Raw genomic sequence first — 14,051 nt, forward strand, 5'->3', positions numbered from 1 at the left:
GTATGTTCTTTCTTTTCTTTTAGAAGTGGTTGGTATTGGGATGTTTAGCTCAGGAATAGATATGCCTTCCCAGTCTATTGGTTCATTATTGGGAATGATTGGCTCACCATGAAAGTTCACACAAGGATGGACCTTGATTTCAACTTGCTCCATTATGGGCATAGTTGCTTGATTTGTAGTAGTAGACTGAATTGGCTTTGGTTCTTCCTTTTTTTCTTCAAATGCCAGCTTCCTTTTGGCTCTTTTCTTCCTATATCCCTTTCCTGATTTCTGCTTTTGTTCCTCCAGCTTCTCGGTTTCAGTTAAGGTAGCAGGCTTCTCACTTTCAGACTTGGTGGCAAGCTTTTCAGCTTGTTTCTTAGATTCTAAGGCAGCCTTCCTTTTCTGATACTTGAGCCTCCATTTTTATTCTTTCTTGGCTTCTCCAAATTGAGGATGTCCAGCCATCACACAAATTAGTTTGCCATGCTTGTAAATCTTTGTTATTCTTTTCTTCAGGACTGAGTCTCTTGGATATTTGTGATTTGCAATGGAGTGACCAAGCGGCTTCTATTTATCAGGTTGAGGAGTTGCATAGACTAGGTCCAATAGATTCTTGCTTGAATGATTTGATGAGTGATTCTTGGTCTTTAAAATCACAGTGGTCTTTTGATGTCTTCTAGATGAGGTTTGACCCCTTTCCATGTTCCCCAACCTCGTTTTACTTATTGGAATTTGTCTTATTTGTGTGAAATGCTTCACAGATTTATCTTGATTTTCAATTAGACCAAATACCTTTTCAATTTTCTCATCAATTTTGTTCCTTTGTTCTTTCAGCTTGAGTTCAGCTGCTGCTATGTTAATTAGATCAATACTACCTAACACTGGTGACTTTGATAAGATAATGGCTGGAAAAATTACCTCACTGACTTGTACATGCACATCCTTCTCCCCCTTTTTGTTATCATCAAGTAAAGCAGGGTTGGAAGTTTGACCAGCCATCAGTTGTTGTAGAAGTTAAGTTTAAGTTTGTTGATTTGAAAGAATTTGAGCAACTGAGTTCTCCACTTTGGCCAGTCTTGAACCCAAATCCTCAACTTTCCAATTAAAGACATAATATATCCCGAGATTTTGGTTTAGGCTAGTCATTATAAAATCAGGAAGTTTGGCATCCAATCTCTTATAGATATCCTCCTTGACTTGACTAATATCATGCTTCAGTACATCTACAGTTTGATTATGTTGGAGAGCTTGAATTTTATGCAACTGTAGGGACTCTAGATGTGCTTGCAGAAGACTTTTGGTGCTGGCATTGTTGGTGGCTTGAATGGCAGCTTGAGTTTGATGAATAAGTTTGAACAAGGTGGGTTTGAAATGATGATAGTTGCAGTCCTTTGTAAACATCCAATCTGGAGTTTCTGCTTCTCCCCCTATGTTCCTACCTACCTCTTCAGCATCCTCTCCAAGAGAGTCAACACCAATAGAACCACCAGAGGCACCAGAAGGATAGTCAAAATCATCACCAGTTGTAGAAGGTAGTGAATTGATTGCATCATTTGCCCTTAGCATAGAAGTTATAGTGTGCACCCTCACAGCATCCTCATTGCCCTGTCCAACTAGAATTTGATATGCTGGAACAGGATGAGTAATTGTCTCTGCATCAAAAGAGATAGAATCTAAAATAGCTTGATATTCTTGCTGAAATAGTTGCTCTTTTCTGCATCATTGATATTTCTTAACTCACTAGCAATGTGATCTCCCCATTCTGTTATACCTGCTTTTCTCTCATTATCTCTCTTTTCTTGCATCAAGGACTCCCCTTGGCTTTCCACCCTCACACCCCCACCTTCATCGTCTAAGGTGGGACTCCTCTCACTCACTTTTGCCGTGCTGGAAGAAATAGCATACAGTTGTTCACTCTTTTCCTCTCCTTTTGACTGAGAGCAACTCAGCCTCTCACTCAAGTCACTCCCTTCCCTCAATCTTAAGAGTGATTGAATAACCACTAAGTCATCTAAACTAGTAACATGTTTAGAAATTTCAGGCTGTGTAGAGACATGGATGAGAGATATTCGTCGAAATAGCAGCTGTAAATATCGACAGATAATTATTATGACGCTTATCCGTTGAGAGAAAATCACTTGTCGACGGATGAGGAATATTCGTCGAGAGAGTAGAAATGATAGAGTTAGGAGTTGAAATTATTGTAGAATCTGTGGTGATTGATTTGAGATTGTGCACATTTCTCAGTAGCTTCCGAAAGAAATGGCAAGTGAGCCAACAAATCATCAATAAGATGATGCTCACTTGCTTTAGATTTGGGCTCCTACATGAGTTTCAAAGATGGAGAATCAGGATTTGATGTGTTTATCATGTCCACATTCAGTGAGTTTGTGGGAGAATTGTGTGTGAGAGGTGTTTCAATTGTGAGAGATTTTATATGTAAATCCACATTTATTGGAACCACCTCAACCTGAATTTGTAATGGTGCAATAACTGAGTCTTTGACTGCAGTTGGCACTGTGTGTGCACCCTGTGACTCCCTCATTGGTTTTAGACTTCTTCTTTCTGATATAAGTTTGAGGTTGGTCTGTGTCCCTTCCCCATTTGGCATGTGCTCTTTGTTGAGAGCTTGTTTCAATAGTCACATCCTTTTGGGAGGATGTAACTAGCAATGAGCTTATTTTCTTATTAAGCACCACAGTCTCTTTGGAGGCTGCAATGTGGCTGGTTTGGGTCACACTTACCTCACTCTCCTTAATCTTAGGATTTCTTCGATTTTCACTCTGTCCCTCACCTTCCTTACCACCCTTCATACTCCCCACTTGTGCTTTGGTAGTTTTTAAAACTAGTTTCTTTTGAGAGGAACTAGAGTGGGGTTTCTTTTACTTGGTTTTTGAAATTTTGGATTTTGTGGCTTGGGTAGGCATCTATTTGGTCACTGTCACAGATGTCATAACCACAATAGTTTGTAAATAAACTTGAGATTGGGAAATTGTAGAGACAGAAACTGTTACCTCACTTACCTGAGGTGCCTCCATGATTGGCAGATAGTTGAGAGGTACTTCACTATGGATATTGTTCCTGTTAAGATCAGCAAGTACCCTCTTTTCTTGGACCCAACAATCAAGCTTATTTGTTGGGTTCTCAATCAAGAGGTCCTTAGACACATGATTTGCTAGAATCATAATAAACCTAGTATAGTATATGTTCTTTGACCTCTTTTTAATGTCTCCTAACTTATACCCTAGTTCAAACATGACAGAGTTACAGAAATTAAAGTACTTGTCACTTAACAGAATGTAAAGCATATTAAACATAGAGTAAGTAACTGCATCAAAATTGCTATTATTTCCTGAAAATGCTTTTATAAAAGAGTCACAAAGAAAGCTCCTTTATTTTCTAAGGCCCATTCTCCTAACCTCGCCTAATTTGGCAGGATTGAGAGAATAACCCATAGACACAAGCATGGTGCTCACATTTGTGTCTGTGTGTGGAACATTTGTGTTGTTTTCATGTAAGTGAAAATATGCTTGTATTTCATCATAATTAATGCAATAATCATTACCTTTCAGAGATAAAGCAATGGTCTTATCTTTAGAGTTGTACACAAAAGTAGTCCAAATCTCCTCCACAACTTCACAGTAGATAACTGGAGATTCAAGCATCGCATAGCTTAGTTTGCAACTTCGTATGAAGTTTATCATCTTACGATAGTCCTCAGAAACAACAATATCTTTGTTCACCAGTGCCACGAAGTTGTTCTTCTCATAAAATATCCAGATTGAGACATGATTTTGGCTACAGGTGCCATTGTTGTGATTCAAAGCAGTTACAGAGAAAAGGGTTTTTGTTTTGGAGACGAAGAGAGTAAAATTGTTTTGAGAAAGATAAAAGTAAAATGAAAAATAAAAGGCGGCTTTTATACTTTCTCAGAAATAAACAATTAAAAAGTACACTAAAGTGCCCAATGAAAGTTGCCCAAAATAGTCGTTTAAAAAAATGAAATAAACTGTAGAAATTCTAGTAATTATCCATTGACATATACTTACATATTATAAGTAATTTCGACGGATTAGGTATAGAATTAACGGCTATGGTTAAAGAAATTCAACACATATAGATTTAAACAGATATCCGTTGAGATATAAAGTACCCAGAATAATATTTAATTTTTAACAGATAATGAAATTCAACGGATATTCACTTTCAACGGATAATGAACATCCGTCGAGATGCAAATTTTGACTTGGCCAAAATTTTCCTTTTTAGGAAAATTCAAATTTGATTCTGGCTACATTACAAACTACTTAGACATCAAAATAATTTTGGAATAATTAAGCATACCTAACTCGCTTACCAACCTAGTGAAATTTGACCCATCACGTGGCTTGGTAAAGATGTCTACAAGTTGCTGCTCACTTGGAACAAAATAAAGTCCCACAGTACCATTCATGACATGTTCTAGAATGAAATGGTACTTTATGTTAATGTGCTTTGTCCTTGAATGTTGCACAGGATTTTGAGTAATAGCAATGGCACTAGTGTTGTCACAGAAAATTGGAATCTTGTCCACATATAGACCATAGTCCAATAGTTGATTCTTCATCCATAAAATTTGTGCACAACAACTATCAGCATCAATGTATACAGCCTCATCTGTAGAAGTAGAAACTGAATTTTGTTTCTTACTAAAACAGGATAATAGCTTGTTTCCTAGAAATTGACAGGTTCCTGCTGTACTTTTTCAATCAGTTTTACAACCTGCATAATCTGCATTTGAATAACCAATTAGATCAAAACCAGAATCTTTAGGATACCAAATGCCAAGTTTTGGTGTTCCTTTGAGATATCTGAAAATTCTCTTAATATCTACTAAATGGGATTCTCTAGGATCAACTTGAAATCTAGCACAAAGATAAGTAGTAAATATAATATCTGGCCTACTGGCTGTTAAATATAGAAGTGAGTCAACCATGCCTTTATAACGTGAAATATCAACAGACTTTTCAATAGTGTTCAATTCAAGTTTAGTGGCAATGGCCATAGGAGTTTTTACGGATATGCAATCCATTAAGTCAAACTTCTAAAAAGATCATAAATAAATGTGGTTCGAATAATGAATATTACATCACTAACTTGCTTAAGTTGTAAACCAAGTAATTCAGTTCTCCCATCATGCTCATTTCATATTTACTTTGCATCAATTTGGAAAACTTTTTGCAAAGTTTCTCATCTGTAGATCCAAATATAATATCATCTACATAAATCTAAAAAAGTATACTAGAGTCATTAACATTTCTAAAAAAAAAGAGTTTTGTCAACAGTACCTCTTGTGAAATGATTTTCTAAAAGGAATTTTGACAATGTGTCATACCAGGCTCTAGGTGCTTTCTTCAATCCATAAAGTGCCTTCAAAAGATAGTAGACATAATCTGGAAAGTTGTGGTCTTCAAAACCAGGAGGCTGACTAACATAGACTTCCTCCTCCAAATCTCCATTCATAAATGCACTCTTAACATCCATTTGATAGACCTTGAAATTGACATGGGTTGCATAGGCTAGAAAGATTATGATGGCTTCAAGTCTTGAAACAGGAGCAAAGGTCTCATCAAAATCTATTCCTTCGTGTTGACAATAGCCCTTAGCAACCAATCTAGCTTTGTTCCTGACCACTATGCCATTTTCATCCATCTTGTTTCTAAATACCCATTTGGTGTCAATAGGATTCTTGCCTTTAGGTTTGGGTACCAGCTTCCATACTTATTCCTTTCAAATTGGTTTAGCTCATCCTGCATAGCTAAAACCCAATCAGGATCCAACAAAGCTTCTTCTCAACATTGTCAAATTTGAGGCTTTCATGGAAACCTTCATCATGCAGTCCTTCAATCTTCTTATCATCAAACAAAACATGTACGGATTCCATAACAATGTTGGTTCTGAGATTGTAGACTCTGTAAGCTTTTCCAACTGTATACCCAACAAAAATACCTTCATCTACTTTGGCATCAAACTTTCCATTCTGCTCAGTTTGATTCCTTAGAATATAGAATTTGCAGATAAAGACATGAAGAAAGTTTAGTGTTGGCTTTCTGTTCTTGAACAATTGATAAGGAGTCATGCATTTTGCATGATTGACCAAAGAAACATTCTGAGTGTAGCATGCAGTATTTACAGCTTCTGCCCAAAAGTAAGTTAGTAATTTTGATTCTTCCAGCATTGTCCTTGCAGCTTCAATAAGAGATCTATTATTTCTTTCTACCACTCCATTTTGTTGTGGAGTCCTTGCTGCTGAAAACTCATGCATGATCCCATTTTCTTCACAAAATAACCTCATTACAGAATTTTTGAATTTGGTTCCGTTGTCACTCCTGATTCTTCTTACTTTGAGATCCGGATGATTGTTGACTTGCCTTATATAATTGATAATGATTTCACTAGCTTCATCTTTAAATTTTAGGAAATATGTTCAAGTGAACTTTGAGAAATCATCCACAATCACTAGGCAATATCTTTTCTTTGAGATTGACAACATATTGACTAGTCCAAACAAGTCCATGTGCAATAGTTGTAGTGGTTATTTAATTGTAATTCAGCTTCTTCTTGAATGATGCCTTGATTTATTTTCTTTTCTGACAGGCATCACACAGTCCATCCTTTGAGAACTCAACTTGAGGTATGCCTCTTACAAGATCTTTCCTGACTAATTCATTCATAGTCTTGAAGTTCAGATGGGACAGTTTCTTGTGCCACAGCCAACTTTCATCTTGACTTGTTTTGCTGAAAAGACAAGTAATAGAATTTGCACTTGATAAGTTGAAGTCAGCTAGATACACATTTCCTTTTCTCACTCCAGTGAGAACCAATTTGTTGTTCTTTTTGTCTATAAAAATACGGGCTTCTGAATTGAATGTTACCGAGTTGCCCTTGTCACATAGCTGGCTGACACTCAAAAGATCGTGTTTGAGTCCATCCACTAGAGCAACTTCTTCAATGATGACATTGTCTTTAGAAATCAAGCCATATCCCACAGTATACCCTTTGATGTCATCTCCAAAAGTAATGCTTGGGTCAGCTCTCTCACTAAAATCAGTGAGCAGGGTGGAATCTCCAGTCATGTGCCTTGATCAACCACTATCCAGATACCAAAGATTCCTTTTGTTTCCCTACACACATCAAAATAAAATCAAGTTAACTTTGGTACCCAAGTTTCCTTGGGTCCTGCCTTGTTAGCCTTCTTTTTAGGTTTCTTAGGCTTGTCCTCATTTGACTTAGGTGATTGAGATTCAACCTTGGTCATTACAGTAGGGCTTTGAAAACCATTCATAATTGCATAATTATCATGCACATGTTGGTTAAAACAAAATGGCATATTATGTGCAAACATGTTATTCCAGTATGGCATGCTAAATGGCATTTAAGGTATACTGAATGCAGCATAGTAAGGATTTTGTGCAAATGGCATATTAGCAAATTGTGCTTTCAAATTTTATGCAGGCATGACATTCATAGGCATTGTGGGCATGATAAGAAATGAGGGAGGTGCAGACATGGGTGCAGGCATAGCAGATTTGTAATTAACAAACAAATGATTAACACTACCACACTTAACACAGATTTTTCTACGTGCATATATATTAGGTGTGCAGTTGTTATGTTTTTTAATTCATACTTTCCAATTCCTGTTATTTCTCTTTTTGAACTCTGCCTGAACCTCAATTTTCTCCAATTGGTCCTTCAGTTGCTTCATTGACAGATGCCCCACATTAACTCTTTTGTTCTCCTTGACTTAACTTAATTCTCCTGTAACGAAGTTCTTGGACACTAATCCATATTTCTCATTGAGTTTAGATAGCTTGGCTTTGCTAATTGGTTTTCTTTCATTCGACGAATGTGGTTTCTTGTCTTTCGACGGATAATCTTCATTATCCGTTGAATCCACATTCGTTAAAAATCCTTCTGCTAAAGCAGGATCCAGTTTCTCCTTGCTCTTTTTCTAGGCTTCTTTACAGAATGATTCTATACCTTGAACTTTAGCAATTTGGGTATGTACATCTTTTGATGACTTCCAAGCCTTGATTACCTCGTGCTCTCGTTCAAGCTGCTTTCTAGCACAACATTTTTTTCACTCTATCTTCAGTTTTTTTATTTCTAGCACAGTATTTCAAAGATTCGGTCAGTTCCTCTTTAGCAATTCTACACTCTATCTTCAGTTTCTCAAATTCAATAAATTGAGCTTCTAGCACAGTATTTCTTTCACTTAAAGATAGATTGTTTTCTTTAATTTTTGTGTTTTTTAGTGAGTGAATTAAGTGTAACACGCAAGTGATATAATTCTGTTGACATGTCATTTATAGCATCAGTACACTCATCTTTAGAAAGGTGTGCTAGATTAGTAGTGATTACCTGATTTCTTGAAGAACTAAACTATGTTTCATCTGATTTGGCCATTGGAACTAGATTGACATAGCTTGTTTCTTTATCGTCATCCACCCCATTAGCTGCCCAGTCATTTTCTTGAGTCAGGAAAGCCCTTTCCTTTTGTTTGAGCAATTCCAAGTTCTTCTTTTTGTAATCTACAGGCTCAAACTTCTTTTTCTCGGAGTCAGGATTTCTCTATTCACTTGTAAAATGACCACTCAAGCCATATTTGAAACATTGAATTTGAATTTATCCACCATGTTTCTATTTTGCTAGGCTGCTCCAAAATTCTTTTTAAATTTGGGCTTGGAAAACCTTCTTGATAGGAAAGTTAGATGTTCATCTATGTCCTCCATTTTTTTGACTGAGATGATCTTCATGCTCAGCAACTAGCCCTTTTTCCTTTGCCTTCACAAACCCTAGAGTTTGGTGTAGATTTCACAACTTCAACCTTCATCTCTTTCACTCTCTCTTGTTCAGCTAACAATGCTATAGAAGCTCCCTTCTTCCTTTCTTTCTCTATCTGCTCATCTTGTTCCAACTCAAGCTCATAAGTTTTTAGAATGCCATATAGTCTCTCCAAAGTAAACTCCTTGTAATCTTGAGAATTTCTGAGAGAGACAGTCATAGGCTTCCATTCTTTTGGTAGAGATCTAAGGAATTTCATGTTTGAATCTTTTGTCTGATAGACTCTTCCATGCAGCTTCAGCACAATTAGTAGTTTTTGAAATCTACTAAAGATGTCACTCAAAGATTCACTGTCTTCAAAATGAAAGTGCTCATACTGCTGGATTAGAAGTTGCATCTTGTTTTCCCTCACTTGTTCAGTTCCATCACATATGATTTGAATTGTATCCCAAATATCTTTAGCATTTTTCCAGTTGATGACATTGTCAAACATATCTCAATCAAGACCATTGAATAGAATGTTCAAAGCCTTTTTATCTTTGTGCACTTGCTCAACGTCTTCATCTGTCCATTCTGATTGTGGCTTTGGAAAGTTTTGCTCATTGCCTACAGCTCTTTCAGTATCTGTAGCAGCTCTTCGAGGAACATGAGGGTCTTTCTTAATGCAATCAACATATCTTTCATCTTAAGAGAGAAAATGCATGTGCATTTTCAACTTCCAGTGATAATAGTTGTCTTTATCCAGAAAGGGGATCTTCACTCAAACATCCTTCCTGCTCATGTTGTTAGTTGTTTTGATTTTTAAACTCTTAGTATGTCAAGAGCTTGCTCTGATTCCAATTTTTATTCCCAAACAATCTAACAATAGAATTATAGAAGGGGGTTGAATGTAATTCTAGGTTTCTTTTCAAAATTAAAGAAACTATTTTATCAAAGTATATCAGTATTTGAATATGCAAGTGTGCGGAATAAAATATGAATGTATTCAAAACACTAAGTTATTAAGCACAAAGATTTAAAAACTTTCTGATGGATTGATCTTTCCACCAGAGATATATATTGATTGAGAACTTTCTGATGCAATAATGCACACAGTGCTTACAAGTAAATTTATAAAGTAAGAACTAAGAAATTCTTAACAGATTATGCCTTATCTATTTCTCAGTTCTTTTTTTTAATCAATCTTTTTCTACTTGCTACTCTTGATTTATATATCACCAAGTTACATGTAAAAAAGACAAACTAATAAAACAAAAGTGTCTAAGTCTAGTCACATGTTTCTTCATTTCTCTATCTGGCATCTTTATATTTCTTCAAGTTAGCATGGAAATGCTTCTTTGTTTTTAAAATCCTGCTAATAGGATGCCACATTCCTTTTGTGTACAATCAACCCATGTGACTGTCAAGTCACTATCAACTCCTATTTGAATTTGTTATCCGTCGACACTCTGTTGATTATCCGTCGAGACTCTATTGAATCATCCGTTGATTGGGACTTGGGTTATCCGTCGAAGCCTTGTAGAAACATCTGTTGAAAGTATTTCCAAAGCAGTTGACTCAATTTCATTAATGCAAAATTACAAGGCATCTAATATTTACAATTAGCCAACCTATTTTGCATATCGTTCTAGTAGCCAATGTGACATAAAATATTCTACAACTTCTAATTCTCTAATACATTACAGTACACAGGAATGTGCTACAAAAACTTATTCAAACATAAGCTACTCTTTCAACGGATGACAGAGTAAGATTATTCGTTGAAAGCTACAATTTCACTTAATTAAATCTGCTAATATGTTTTGGTAAAATATCATCAAGCCTACAATATATTCCTAACAATCCTTGCTATTCTCTAGAACCCATCTAAAATCTTTCTTGAGTTCCTCTATTATTGTTATAATGCCCTGCCCAATAAAGCTAGGATTGTGACCCTTACGATCTTTAATAACCAAAGTGTTGGGAAAGTAACAAGCTTTAAAAACACTCGAGACCAATGACTATGGGTTACTCATGAAATTCCAACAATGTTTTCCAAGTAAGGCTATGTTAAACCTATAGAGGTCCCTAAAACCCAAACCACCTTTTGACTTAGCCAGGCTCATGTTATTCTAAGACAGCCAATTCAACTCATTCCCTTCCCTGGAGCTGGACCGCCACCGATAACTATTGAACATGATCTCAAATTCCTAGCATGGAGATTTAGGAAACAAGAAGCAAGACATGGTATACGCAGGGATATCCTGAGCCACATTCCGGATTAAAATTTCTTTACTTGCTCTCGATTAAGTTTCTTTCACCAACCTTGGATTCTTTTACTTGATCTTTCCTTCAAATAACCAAACACTCTTTTATTGGATCTACCAATTAATGAGGGTAATCCAAGATAGTTCATATCAGTGATACCATTATGAACACCCAGGATATGTGATAGTTCCAACTATTTGTCCCTACAAATATTGGCACTAAAATAAATCTCTGCATTTTGATAGTTCGCAGATTTTCCTGAGAGTTGCTCATAATTCGACAGGACTTGTTTCACCATTGTTGCTTCTTCGACAGTCCCTCTGAAAAATAAAAAACCGTCATCGGCGAAAAGGAGGCGAGAAATAATTGGAGCTGATTGTCTGATCTTGCAACCATGAATACTACCCAACTCTGATGCAGTGTCAATAGCATTAGAAAGACCTTCCACGCACAGGAAGAATATATAAGGGAAAGTAGATCCCCTGGTATGAGCCCACATTTAGGATAGATTGGTCCAACCAAAAACTCATTGAGACATAACAGATAGGATACATTCTTGACGGCAAAAAGCATCCAATCTATCCACTTATGAGAGAAATTCATTTCCTTCATTCTATCATGCAAAAATTTCCAATTTACTCTATCATATGCTTTGTTAATGTTGAGTTTAAGGGCTACCTCTCCTTCAGAACCTCTGTTCTTTAGTCTCACATGATGTATCATTTCAAAAGCAATTAAAATGTTATTTGTTATTCGATATTATATCAGGAAGAACAACTTTGATTCTATTTGCCAAAACTTTTGCTATAATCTCGTACAAGACATTGCAAAGGGCTATTGGTCAAAGATCTTTCATTTTTTATGCAATTTCCTTTTTTGGGAATAAGTACTACAATTGTGTTATTGAGTTCACCTGGGAATATAGATGTGTCCAACCAATTTTAGCAATACTTGAAGACCTCTTGCCCCATTAGATTCTATAAAGTTTGAAAAAATGCAGGGTTTAATCCATTCGGTCCCAACACTTTGTCGGGTGTATTTGTTTAATTTCTACAGTGAATTCCTCGAATCTTAAATCCTCAGTCAGAGCTGCATTCTGTACATTAGTTATTTTCCTCGCACAGGCTACCTGACCTATGTGTTCTTCCTCCGTATCACCCACAAAATGCTTAGATAAGTAAGTGAACACAATGTCGCACATACCTTTCTGATCTTTAACACACACTTCATTTTCATCCATCAAGGGATCAATTCGGTTCGACTTCTTCCTAGTTGAGGCACTAGCATGGAAGAATCTAGTATTTTCATCACCTTCAGTTAACCAGAACAATTTAGCTTGTTGTTTCCAATATGATTCCTCTGAGACGGCAGAGTATTTAGAGCATCCTTAGCCTGCAAATATTCATTGATACCAACCTCATCAGTCATGTCCGCCAGTCTATCCAAAATTATTTTCTGATGCTTCACCTTTTCTCTGAATTTGTTAAAAAAAGATCTACCCCATCTTTCCATGAAGGAAAAACTTCTATCAGTTTGGGCAATAAATGAATAGACGGGATATTACTCCAAGCCTCAGACACATCAGCCACAAAATTCAGCTCTTTAAGCCAAATATTCTCAAAGCGGGATCTGAATTTTTTGCTAGAGATTTCCACTTGAAATAATTCCAGGATGAGGGGTTCATGATCTATACATGATGTGTGTAAAATAGTGAGCTTGCATAAAGGGAATTTAGACCACCAACTCGTAGAAGCAAAGGCTCTACCAAGCCTTTCACGAACCCAGGTACTTGAACCACGACTTTTTTCCCAGGTAAACTTCCCTCCACACAAGACTAGTTCAGGTGACTATCTTCTATAGCATTTTGAAACCCATCCATCAGACTTTGGGGATGTGCTAAATTGCCCGGCTTGTGAGAAGCGTATAATACATCATTAAAATCCCATTGTATGCACCATGGCAGGGGGGATAAAGTTACTAACTTATGAATTAGATTCCAAGACTCTTTTTTTCTATCACGCTCTGGACAGCCATATAAAAACATGAAAGACGCCAGCTGACAATATTATTTTCAGAAATATTAACATCTATATGATTACGAGAGTAACTAGTGATCTCATTGTGAAAACTATTTTTCCAGATGAAGGCAAGGCGACCACTTCTTCCCAATTTATCTACAGAAAAACAATTCTCAAAACTAAATCGATTTCTAAGATCTTCAATCTTACTTGCAAAAGATAACATTTTCATCATAAAAAACAAAACCAGGTTTATGTTCACGTAGAAGGTCCTTCAGAGCTCGAAATGTGTGGGGTGACCCTGATCTCTGACAATTCTAACTAAGGCAATTCATTGCTGATGGATAGCTTGTTTTGCAAGCGTAGCCAAAAAACTAAAAAAAGACTATGTGTAATTTAAACCAGAAAACTCGAATCAGTGTTGACCATATTAGTCTCAATATCAACATTTAAGATATCACGACTCTCGCTCCTTTGCCTTTTCCTTTCCTCAAAAAATAAATCCACTAAACTTCTCCTTGGGTCCAGCATTATTGAATTTCCCCCTTTAGAATTTGAAAACTTTTTGGCATTTCCATGTTGTTCCGAAATTGTTGCCTCGTTCCCTACTTTATCACCCAAGATATTCTCTGAAATACATGTATGCATTTTTTCGGAGTAACCTCCCCCTGAGTTGCTGCTTGTTTTTATATTTACCATTTTTGGTCAACCAGTCACCGTCGCTTTCCTCCCTTAACCACTTGCTTTTGTTTCCAACAGCACCTCAACGCGGCGGTGCATGCCACCAACTTTCCCATTCTCTAGCAGTAACTGTACCGTTTGTACCGTTCCATCCATCTTCTTATGACAAAAATGTTCAGTATGTGATATTAACCTATAAATGAAACAGAATTCGCCCAGCTTCTCATATTTACACTACCCCACTACATCTGTTTTATCCTTTTTACAGACTTTTTCTTGCATTTTAATGGTTTCCTT

Source organism: Apium graveolens, chromosome 4, assembly GCF_009905375.1.
Source record: "Apium graveolens cultivar Ventura chromosome 4, ASM990537v1, whole genome shotgun sequence".
Lineage (NCBI taxonomy): Eukaryota > Viridiplantae > Streptophyta > Magnoliopsida > Apiales > Apiaceae > Apium > Apium graveolens.